Source organism: Carassius gibelio, chromosome A9 (assembly GCF_023724105.1).
Source record: "Carassius gibelio isolate Cgi1373 ecotype wild population from Czech Republic chromosome A9, carGib1.2-hapl.c, whole genome shotgun sequence".
Lineage (NCBI taxonomy): Eukaryota > Metazoa > Chordata > Actinopteri > Cypriniformes > Cyprinidae > Carassius > Carassius gibelio.
Window position 1 is genome coordinate 24,041,943 of NC_068379.1, and position 13,193 is coordinate 24,055,135.

Below are 13,193 nucleotides of genomic sequence, written 5' to 3' on the forward strand. Positions count from 1 at the left end.
CCCCCAAAAAAAGTGCCAGATGAAATACACACAAATTAAGTCCTGTTGTTGCTAATGTGGGTGGGTTTTGCAATGGATAGCAATGGATTGGAATGGATAGCTGAGCTGCAGGGATGTTTACTGCATGATAGCAAGACATAATAACATACTTCCCATTGTTTGGCTGCTCAGGAGAGAGAACAGGGTTTGATATTATAGCAATTCTGATGCAAGGACAAAACCGAGAGCTCTTTCTCCCTCTGCAAGAGTTTGTCCGTAATGAAGCATGCAGGGGTAAATGATTGATGTCAGGATAAATTAAAGTGCAATAGAAGGACATGATGCACTGTTCAGACTGACATCCATCAATTTAACCCAAAAAACTTTTAAAAGGCAATTACAGGACTGTGGAACAAAGCAGAAAAAAGGGCAAATTCAACATACAGTTGCCATTTGTCAAGAAGACATGTCATCAGTCTAACAGCCCAGATTAACATGTCATCACCTTTGATTTATCTGCTGACGAGAAAAGGAATAACATTTCTTACCCCTCACTTGTGTAGAAAAGCACTGTTTTTCTTAGACATTTTAACATCCGACATTATCACAATATACTTAGCAACAACAAATGAAGCTTGGGTAGGAAACCAGGCTGATATTATATAATTTGACTTAATGAACAAGAGATGGTATGAAGCCTGGGGGAGCCTACCTTTGGATGGATTGGCATTTCTTTGAGTGTTTGGAACACTTGTTAGCTCAACCAGTCGCTGAAAGCTTGTCATTTCCGACAGCAATCCTCCAAGGGTGCAGCAATTCTACATAGAGCGACTTTCACAGCATTTTCTTTCTGGCTTCTAACAGCACCTAAACGGATAATAATATAATATGCTAAAACTCATCTGAACATCTGGTATTTTCTGACGTCACAACACACTGTCACTTAAATCTGTGCATTTGACAGATGCTTTTACCCTAAGTGACTAACAGAGAATTCAAGCTAACAAAGTAATTCATGCGGCTCTTGCATTCCCTGAGAATCTAACCCGTGCAAATGATGAAGGAAGAGTTATCTGAATGTAGAGACAGACTTGTACTCCTACACAAAGTCATGCTGGGATAGTGATGTGAGGAGACAGAGAGGGAGATTGATACTGTCGTTTGCTATTGGATGGGTGGAGGATACTGCTTGTATAATGAATTGTGACACTTCAATTAGCCCCTCCAAGATAAACATTACAAAAATAACCCTCTTGCCTTTTCAGTTTTATGGCTAACTAATAGGGGTGTAACGGTTCACAAAATTCACGGTTCGGTTCGGTTCAATACACTGATGTCACGGTTCGGTTCGGTACGGTTCGGTACGTTTTAGATACAGCAAAAAGAAAAAATTGGCAGATAAATTTCCTTGATTTTTTAAAAAATGTTTTATTTATTAAAACTAACAAAGTATGTGTTTTTTTTACATTGAACAATGATGGAGCTATTCTTTACCCATCTTCTATGGTGTTTTCTTAGCAGCATACTGTATAAAACAAAAATAGCTCCTTATAAATTTTTTTTTTTTTAATTAAATGTAATATTGTTGTAGTGGTTATGAACAAATACAAAGATGTAACTCTTTTTATATGGAACTCTATAACTCTTTATATTTAGTGTGTTTTTACTCAATTGGTTCTCTATTTGGGCTTATGTTTTTTGGAACAAAGCAGGAATTACGGTCTGTCTGAAATGGGCTCGTGAAGGAATATTGTAATGGGGCTCAATTACATTAAGCATGTTCTTAAAACCTGCGTTTTCCACTACAGAGTAAGGTCTCATATCCGCGGCTATAACGTAAATGCACCATTCGCTGCGGTGATGTCCGTATACGGAGCCCGGGACGTCACCTGTAGGAGAAAAAAAAGCAATCCGTGGCGACGGTTTTGCAATCCGTCCCCTCAGTTTATAAACCGTACTCACGAATTCATAAACTGTTCACTCGATTTAACAAATCGTGCCCACGGATTAACAAACCGTGCCCACGAATTTCCAATCCGTGCACTTAGATTTTGTAAACCGTACCCTCGGTTTTTGAATCCGTACCCACGAATTCATAATCCGTGCGCACGCTTTCGCAATCCGTTCCCTCGGATTTGTAAACCGTACTCACGGATTCATGCAGCAAACTCCTACGTGTTAACATACAGTTTTATTGAATATTATTATGTGGAATAGGTTTACAGCAAAGTGTCTTAAGTGATTCTCTATCAAGTGTAGTACGAGGTGGAATACAAAGATTTAATAAGAAAGATGCGCATTAAAATCTTGTTCAATTGCTGATAATCTATAATAGCACTTGATTATTATTGTGCAATAAACCTGGCATTGTGACTGACTCTGGAGTAATTTTTTCCTCTTTTGTAAGTTATTTTGGATAAAAGATTCTTATGCATAACCTGTATAATAATATATAATAATGATACAAATAAAAATAAAGTTATTTTTTATAATTTTAATTTGTAGGCTAAATAAATGAGTACAAGACAGTAAAAATATTTGTCATAAAATAATTTGTGAATTGCTTTATTTTTAAATAACCTTTGGACAGTTTTGGAAATGCTTGTGTACAATTCTTTCTTAACATGAAGACTTATTTTTGTGATTTTATTATACTAAGCTCCACCCACCTCACCCCACCTGCCGGAGTTAGATGCATGTTTCACTGTTAAGTGTAAAATGCGTGTCAGTTTTCAAATCCGAGGGAACGGATTGCGAAAGCGTGCGCACGGATTATGAATTCGTGGGTACGGATTCAAAAACCGAGGGTACGGTTTATCTAAACGCACGGACTGGGAATTCGTGGGCACGGTTTGTTAATCCTGGGTACGATTTGTTAAACCGAGTGAACAGTTTATTAATTCATGAGCACGGTTTATAAACTGAGGGGACGGATTGCAAAACCGTCGCCACGGATTGATGTTTTTTCTCTCCTACAGGTGACGTGCGGGGCTCCGTACCGAGCCTTCAGCGCGTACTGAGTGAGCGAGCGCCTGACTGAGTAGCCTAACATAAACATATAAGTTGGTGTTTTTTTTTCTTCGGGGGTGTCAGGGGCATTGCCTGTTACGTCGTTTGGGTTATTGGGCTACCTTGTTGAACGCATAACATTATATTTCACACACCTTTTTTATTTTCCAAATTTAATTAATTAGTCCAACGAACCGTTCGGTACATAATGCGTACCGCGTACCGAACCGAAAGCCTCGTACCGAACGGTTCAATACGAATACGCGTATCGTTACACCCCTACTAACTAACACACAACATTATATTGTTGCCATAAATTGCGTACAAGGGCTTAATTTCTATTCTCTGGCACAACTGATTCTTGGAGAATTAGTGGAAAGCCAGAATATGTGTGAGAGTTACAGGAGATAGATCTCTTTAGCAGTAACATAAGCCTTAGCGGACTCTAAATCCTTCATCAAAAAGGATTCAGTTCAGAGACAGCTCTCAGCAGGACTATCTGATACCCATTGACTTTATAAGTGAGAAACTCAGAGCCACATGGGAAGCGTTTTTAACATTAGTTGGAAGTATGAAACAACATATTGAATACAGGGAAATCAGGCTGGATTCAAAGCCAGAGTCTTGTGGCCAACACAAAGACCGACAATCTCCATTGACTTTATATTGCAGGAAGTTACCTCCTTGTCATTTCTGACTTACAAAAAAAAAAAAAAAAACAACAGAAAAATGTCTAAAGGTTACTACGTCACAAGGTGTACAGTAAGCAAGTAAAAAAAAAAAAAAACTAAATTTTTATAATCTGTCAACCCCCCCCCAAAATTAAAAAAACACAAAAATGTACGTTTAAGGACATAAAAGCATAACGTGTCATATTACTCCGAGAACTACGCCCACTGGAGGAAAACGTAATCAGTGACAGGAAACATTCATGTTTAGTGATCCTTTCTTTCCTTTCCACCAGTAGGTGATGACAGTAAAAATGGTCTTTCCTATAGTGTTACAGCATATAGAACTGGATGACTCATCGTTATTTTCTTCTTTTATTAATGACAAACCTTTTTCCTGTTTGACGCTGCTTTGACACAGCCAGTATTTTATAAAGAGCTTTACAAATAAAGTTGAATTGACTTGATTTGACTATAGGTCATTTAAATTCATTCAGTGAGTTGTCCATAACCAAAACGAGTCAAAACCTACAAACTAAGACTAAGAGACTTCAAATAGTATTTAAGCATCATAAGTGTTTTTCCAAACTAAATAAATACATTTTAATTTGTACAATCACCAGTAGTGTTTACGTAGTTATGATTTGTCTCCCTCTTATTCTCTTGTTGTGAACAAGATTGACTCGCATAATTCATTTAATTGCTACTTTTTCTTTTTACGTGGATCAGCACAGTAGATTTTCCATAACGAACGAGATGATTCATTCAGTTAATTCACAATCAAGATGTCCTCTCTTTACGTTTGCCACAAACCATTCACAATCAGTCAAGGAAAAACATGAGTCTTGAGGTGAACTTCACTTAAATTAAAAAAAAAAAAAAAATTCTGTACAAACTACACACCACTATTTTCACAGCCAAACGGATGATTTCAGAGATTTAAAATGAACCAATTAGAGTCCATGATGGGCAGGGCTACATGCCTGTCACTCTCGATCTCAGCTTTTGTCTCTTTATTTTTTTCATGTCTGTTTAGGACACAGTGCAATGTTATTGTCCATTTGTTCTGATAATTTATTATTTATTAGAGAGGTTTGCAGCAGCTCTTTTCTATGGAAGAGTAAACAAAACTCTGTGGTAAACTGGTAATTGAGCAAAGTGTGGAGCTAAGCATGTCTTCAAAAGCGCTAATGATCCACGGGGTTCCAGCTCGCACTGAGATGCATGACTGTGTGTTTATGCTGTCTGTGAACATATTTATATAATAATGCTGTATGTGTGTGTGTTACCGCCATTAGAGCTACGGGCTTGTCTGAAGCAGGGGTAATTTGAGGTACAGTTATGCAATAAGAATAAAATAATATCTGTTTACTGGAGTCTGCCAGTTTGGATAAGAGGAAGGGAAATGAGAGGATAAGATCATGTATCATAATCAGGGGTGTGGAAACAGTCTGCAAAGTGAGGGGACATATTATAAACAAACTGGCTCATGAATATTAATTAGATGATATACAAACTATTGAACCGACTGAATTTGGTTTTATCCCTCACAGCCTTGTTTCTATTTTTTAAAATTAAATCCCAGGGTTATAGCCTACTAGTTAACTAAAACCAAAACCATAACTGATTTTATTTCAGCTAGCTGCTAAATCAGCATTTATTGCTTACATTTAGTTTAACTTGTAGTAAAATAACTCAGATTGAAAATGTATAGACCATAAATAAATAAAGCTATATATGAGCTATATGTCAATAGGTGTGTTTACATGGACACTTTTTGCTTCCGTTGGAATGAATTCATTCTGATTGACGAATCCGAATGTAGTGTCAACATGAAAATTGAATAAAGTGATTGGTTGATAAGCGTGTTTATATGTCACAAGCTTCTGATCGGATTTACTTTTTTGCCATGTACACACTGCACGAATATACAGAGTTTCCCACTGTTGTTGGTGACTAGCACATGAACTGTTGTGCAGTCATGCTTACTTAAAGGTGCCATATGCAAAAATTGAGGTAAAAATATCCATAACATGACCTACACGCATCAAAAGAATGAGAAGAAAGAAGGGTGATGATGTCATAAAAAAAATGTCAAGTTATAGTGCTGCAGAGCTATCAACCTTAATTAGCATTAGCATTACTAGCCCCGGCCCGACAGGTGTCGTAATACCAGTTTCGGCCATGGGAGGCGGTATGTGGGCAACATAACCACCAGCAAACCTGCAATACACAAATACCTCGCAAGGCTTGTGGGCGTGTACTTGAACCTGATGTCAATCATGTGGAAAGTACAGCCCACTACTACTTCATTTCAGTTCAGGGAAGAGAGAGAAATGATGTCTCAAGCCCTTGGCAAGAGACCCCTACCACCACCACCCGCTACAGGGAAACAACCGGGCTCGGAATCACAAATCAAATCCGATAAGAAAAGGAGCCGACCCAGAGTAAACATCGGCACTGCTTTCAAGCGCTGGAGACAACTGATGGACCATAAAGAAATGAGGCTCGACTCCGAACTTGCAACATTTCTAACAGTAAGTTAGATGCTGTTAGTATTTCGCTGAATGCTTGAGAGTTGGCACATTATTTCCCAAGCAGAATAAAGGACAGGTTGATTATTGCGGTTTAGCGTTTGTATTAATCTATGATGTGTCCCTGTTTGCGTAAAGGGACATAAAAAATAAATTAAACGTGATACGTGGACCAAGGTGTCTGAGGGTGTACTCACACTAGCCAGTTTGAACCGTGCCCGAGTGCGTTTGACCACCAAAGCGCAGTTCGTTTGACTAGTGTGAGTGCTCCGAATCGTGCCCGGGCGCTGCTCGATTAGCCGGCCCTGGCCCACTTGGAAGAGGTGGGCCAGGGCACGGTTCAGTTGGACTCGGGCGCGGTTCGCATGCAGTGTGAGCGCTAACCGTGCCGGAGCACGGAAAAGGACGCGTTGCGTCACGGTTTTGCGACGCTCCAAAACCAACATGGCAGGGAAAGGGTCGCTTTGGTCTACGGCAGAGGTGCAAAACGTATAAAAACTAAAAACTGCAAAGTCCTTGCTGCACTTCAGCTGGTACCTTGCAAACATCCTCATACGAGCAGCACGATTACGTGAAAATTTTCGCGCCACTAAGGCGACACATCTGTTTAACAACAGGCTGTGGACCAAACAACACAAAATTATCCACAAAGAAAACAGAGCGATGCACTCCATTGTGTTCAGAGAGCGCCGCTCTTACTGTTTATCCCGAAACCGTCGCACCATAATGACGTAAACGTGCTCCGGCACGAATGCTGAAACCCTATATGTGAGTGCAGGCCAGAGGGGGAGTGGGGAGGGGGGACAATCGTACTCGGGCCCGGTTCATGGCAACCGTGCCTAGTGTGAGTACACCCTGAGATTGTTCATTTTAAGTAAAGGATCATAATATTTAGTCCACAACAATATTTAATGAGGTTAAATTATAACTCCTTGTGGTTAGTCTGCACGAGATCAACAAGCTTGTTTGCTTTGCGGCCGCTTTAAATACAAAATAAGCATTCAATCTACGTCAGAGCGTCTGAGCGCTCACAAATCTTTCTGCAGCGTCGTGAACAGAGCGGCAAGATCGATTTTTGACGCTCTAGACGCCGGCGGTGTGAACGCACAGTTAGGCTTCGGCTATTGCTGTAGTGTTGTTGTGAAGGTAGGGGCGGAGCATAGAGACTATGCCGTTTCTCGTTTGTTACTCTAGAGTAGACCAATTCACTTTATTGAGGCATACCGCCCCTATCTGTTATGGAATGTGGAGTATGACTTGATTTTTTTTTGCCAAACATTACAGATGGCACCTTTAAAAGTGCCCCTTTCCACACCCAAAACCAGTCATTTGTTGATTAGAGTCTGTGGTGATGATAAAGGGATACTTATTTATGACACTTTATTCGCCAGGAAGTCACTGTGCATGCAAAGTACTTTCCAGTTTCGGTTTTCAATCTGATCAAGTGTTTACATGTTCTCTCGCTCAGATTACAAAAGGAATAAACCACCCCTTACAATTCGATCGAAATTTTAGTAGGATCTGTCAAATTCAATCCGACTGACATATTCCGAACCTCTAAACCTATTATTATCAGATTAGTAGGGTCCATGTAAACACAGCTAATGATACTAAAACAACACTGGTCTATCCTGACTAAAGTTGCTACACTCTGATTACAATCCATGTTCATATGATACTAGTCAATTTATGGAAAAATTAGAGAGTTAATTTTAATATCAGCCACAAAGGTGACACAAACCCTCTGTTTCCTGATTAGACAATAGTTGTTTCTCAGTGTAAGACAATATCTAGGGAAATTAATCAACTTATGTCATGGTTGATTTAATTTTTCTGATTTTTGGGCTAATTTGTCACCGAGTGGCTGGTGGAGCTGAAGCTGAGGCTGAGCAGAATGGAAATGAATTAGTTTCTGGCATCACACATCCAATGCCGTCACTTTGTTAGAGCACAGACGTAAACATGCAGTCAACGCAGCGGTCAAATGACTATTTATGTACGGGAGCGACACGCTAATGATGTGCATTAGCAGTTCGCTCTGGATCTGGGCCTAGTCATAATGGCTTCGATCCTACAATAACTGTACATATGCTTTCACTCTGAAATTGAAGCCACTTTGCTTTTGCGAAAGACCATAGGCGGGGGAATGTTGACTTGAGACCCAGCACAGAAGCAGTTATTATGGCATTAAAAAACCCAATAACGCTGTCAGAGGACATTCGCATTTATACTGCAGTGATATTACTGCTTCGAGGTAACTCCCAAGAGTTTGCTTTAGGCTGATGCTCATTTTCTAAAGGAAAACTGGACCAATACGGTACAGAAAGAGTTGGCAGCACTTCCTCAGCACTAGCCACCAAGCTGAGTGGAAAATCTTTGGCACTGCAGTCCCTATGGAGCGACTACAGGGACTATATATGAAGGAAGACTGTATTTACCTGTGATGTCGAAGTAACTTTGAAAATGTAGTTTAAAAAGCTACAGGCAAAATGTAGTAATAACGTAAAAATTCCCCTTTAAAAACTTTGCTACATTATTATATGTTAAATAATATATTAAAGAGCCAGTAAGATGAAAATTCTAAGCTTCCTATCACTGTTTATAAGTCCTGTACATTAGGTTTAAATCCATCCAAGGTTAAAAAACATTGTCATTTTGTCAAAATATCATTTTAAAATTACCTCAATTCTCAGAGATCCCCAAACGGTTCGCGCGAAGCTGTTCAAAAGATTCAGTTTCCTTAAACCCCACCTTTCGGTAGCATACTGTGTTCTGATTGGTCAACTAACATAGTCAGGTTTGATTGGTTGTTCCTCACACACCTCCACGGTAAACTATGCGTTAGCATCTGTTTGGGGTGAATTATGTCTTATTCCTCTCATCGCGAAGCAAACAGTAAAATAAAAAACTTTAACAGTCTCTCTGCTTTTTCTTCTGTGTGTGTATTCAAGCCGCGCGCTTCAGTTTGAATCTGAATAGCGCGTTCAGCGCGGGGGCGTGGTCACGAAGGGAGACATGAAAAACAGATATCGCGTTGTTTTCATATGGATTACTTTATCACAGAATATCTGTTTTCGGCAGCACTTGTTTAGTTTTAAAGTAGACATGTCAAGCTTTCTATAGATATCTCTCTCATGTCTCTTCGTTGAGTATTCACGGAGTTACACTTCATTTTAATGACGTGTTTGTAAATGAAGATCAGCGCAGACAGGCTGCAGACAGCACACATACTGATAAGACGCTCGGGAGAAAACAGACACATAACTTCATAATTATACTTCGCGTTGTGATTTGGAGATGCTCGTTGTTCTAAATAAAGTTGGTAATGAACCATCTTTTATGGCCAAACGCTTTGAAAATCCCGCTGTACTCACCGAGATTAGAAAAGCAGTCATCAGTGAAATGTTGTGAACACAACAAAAGGGATTTGTTGTACTGCTCTGGTATTGTGGTGAAAATGAATTTTAGCCATTGGTTCTTCTGATCTTCATTCTTTGGCAGTGAAAATAAAACAAACGGTCTCCTCGACATGATGCTCTCACACCAACCAGAGCGTCTTTGTGGGGGGTGGGGCAGGTCAGAGTTCCGTTTCTCCCAAGACGGTAGGCGGAGATTATTATGCAAAGTGCTCCTAGTGACGTACATAGAGATGGGCAAAAGATTTGAAATCTATAACGACTCGTTTCAGCGATTCAGAGTCGACTCCTTACTTTAGAAGCCAATAACTTTATAAATCGTGTACTTTTTGGTTTAATTAATTGCATATTGTTTACACAGATGGGCAGCTACATCATACACTGTTATAGAGGTAATTTTTGATTTCCCATCTGTGTGGCTCTTTAAATAGACATAAGAACTACAATGAATCTCATTGATAGCGATTGTCTGTTAAACTGTATAGGCTAATTGGATGAATAAACAAAACCCAAGTGTGCACATGCAATAATTTATCATGATATTACTAAACATACACGCATACTGCACAGTCGACTGATGCTGATGTTGATGTCACCTGCCGCACATTTAGCCAGTCATGTGGGATCAGCAGACAGATGTGATGATGGTTTTTAATGTGATAAGGGATCAGATTTTGAATTCATAGCAGTATGATCACAATGCCACAGTGGCCTAAATAGAAGAGTTACAAGGTAATGAGTTAGTGAGTGACTCAACTCTCAAAACTTGAATGACCCCCATGTGGAGGGATATGACATTAAGGTCTTATCATTGTAGCTGAGCACAGCTGAATAATTTAATAAAAATCAAAACTGGTTATGGGTCTGTAGGATCTTGTCCTGCATCAGGATATCTTATAAAATTTTCCAACTGGTATATCTATGAAAGATGCTGGACTTGATTAGTTTTGACTGTGCAAAGTTCTGTATTATGTTCTTCACAAAAGACGTCCACAGTTTCTGTTTGAAGTTTAAGTGCATCATGAAAGTAAAGGCATTTTTGATTTAAATTTTTCAAATTATTGGATTATCGTACAGGGCCTATGTATCAATGACTGACGCAGTTTTGACTGTCATGGTGTGTGCATGTGAAATAACTGCTAGTTACATTGCTTATTCCAATCACTTACAATGGACCCTTATTGCATTTTTATTGGCTTATTCTGACTGTTGACATTGAAAATGAACTGTGTCGCAATTTCCCGCAATGCATCCCTGGCAGACAAACACACGTCTTTATGGCGTCTTCTACGGAGTCGTTCACTTGTCATGCAATGGTCTTTCTTTTGAACAAACCTGCATTATTAAGCCATAAAATAACACCAAAAAAAAACGAGAATATTAAACATAATTTGTATATTTTTAATTGTGCACATTAAGCAATTATTATTTATAGTCTCCTTTTGTTTGGGTTATTACTAGTTATGAAAAAAAAAAAACAAGTGTAATGATAGTGATATGAAGTTTTAGTTTGTAAGTAGCCCATTCATTTTCACTATTTTAGCAGCTGTTTAAAAACAAGTGGTTTAAACATTATTATCTCTTATTTTGTAATTACATTTTACAATTATGCAATTAACAAGCGTATTCTGCCATTTTTGTTCCGTTTTATTTTTGAAAACAAACTTGTCAAACCAAACTTTAATATTAACCCTTGAATCATTTATTTATTTATTTATTTTTTATCTCATTGCAACCATGTTAGTGATTAAAAACATTCATTTTAGTTCTTCTCTACTTAATCTGATAGTTGCACTATTAAACATTTGATCCACTATCAGGCTCAAATTCTCTAAAATCAAGCCAAAAGGCTTCCTTGGTGCCTGGCAAGTGAACAATCTAAGACATGACCTTCATGACCATAAGTTCCAACAAACAGCTCTCTCATAAGTCATACCTTCCATTCTGCAGGTGGGTTATGAGACACATCTCTGCAGAGACAGCAGTGAGAAACATGAGAAGTGAAAAGCCCAGATGTCCTTCAGCCATCCTGGGTCAGCATCATCTTCCTCTTCCACTTCATCTCCTCACCCTACAGCTGCATGGAGATCAGCTGCTAGCTTTAAGAAGTTTTTTCTGAATATAGTTGTCAGTCCAGAGAATGTCTTAAGACATATCCCATGAGAACAAGCAATGCATGGAAATTTATACAATGAAATGCAAGGTACTGGCAAATATATTCAGTCATGAACTCTCTTAATAATGCCTTCATGGCTACAGATAAATATCCTTACAAAAAAGCCAAAATGGCACAAGCTGGAGCCAAATCAAACCTCCAAGGAAACCAAACTCTTTCTTTGTCTTTCTCGCACATATATGCTGTAAATATCAGAGTTGGTGAAGTCACTACCTAAAAGTAGTGACAATACTAAAAGAAATTATGTGTTAAAGTGCTTTTTAAAATAGTGTAGCTTTTTAACAAGTATGTTTCCAAAAGAAATGTGATAAAACATTACATTGAAGTATTTCTCACATTGAGCACTCAACTTTGTTTAAAAACCTACATACTGACCCCAAACCAGCCCAAGATAAATCTTACATCACTAAAAGCATTCTACACCAAACAAATAAAGTGAACGCTGATGTCAAACAGACTCAAGCCTTTGAAAAACAGAACTGATAGGCCCAATCAAACGCTGCTGATTATGCTCATATGAGTGAGTAGTGAGACTCTCAGCTCATTTACAAAGAGCAAATGTGTGAGCTTCTTCGAAACAGCCATGGAACAATTACAGAGACTAACATTCAAACGCACGTCCTGCCACGGCTTTGCATGTTTCCTGATTGCTAATTGTGATTAAAAGCAGCACCTGAGGATGGAGCTGAACTGGAGAATGACCCTGTTGTGGGAAAGAAATAATTGGGGTAATTTTCTTCGCTACAGCCACTTATACGAGCCTTTTTTTTAGAGAGAGAACAAGAATTCATTTCTAATGATGTTTCCTTCATAAAACTGAAGCAAAAGATTTAAGAGAAACAAGTATGTGCAGGAAGAATGCTGAAAGAAAAAACAGACATTGTACATTTTATAGACGATTCTGTAACCACAGTTTACTTCTGTTGCATCTCTCCAGGTGTGATGAATAAAATGAGCCAAGCATCATTACCTATTCAGCCTAATGAGACATTGTGTTTAATAGAGTCTCTTCCTTCTTCTACAACAAAACCCCTTTCAATCATTGGAAATGAGTTAGTAAAGCTCAGTTAATATGTGCAAAGGGGCTGCATTGAGCAATCAAGGGTGGTAGAGGTTTGTAGCATAGTATCATACCAAATATATATGTATTGCACCTATATCTGCAGTATGTGCACACGTCAGCCACATGCTACCGGGTTGGACCCCTGTTTGCCTTCAGAACTGCCTTATTCATGGCATAGATTCAACAGTGCTGGAAAAATTCCTCAGATTTTGGTCCACATTGGTCCAGATTTGTCAGTTGCACATCCTTGATGCTGGTCTCCCGTTCCATCACATCCCAAAGGTGCTCTATTGGATTGAGATCTGGTGACTGTGGAGGCCATTTGAGCAGTGAATATGTTCAAGAAAC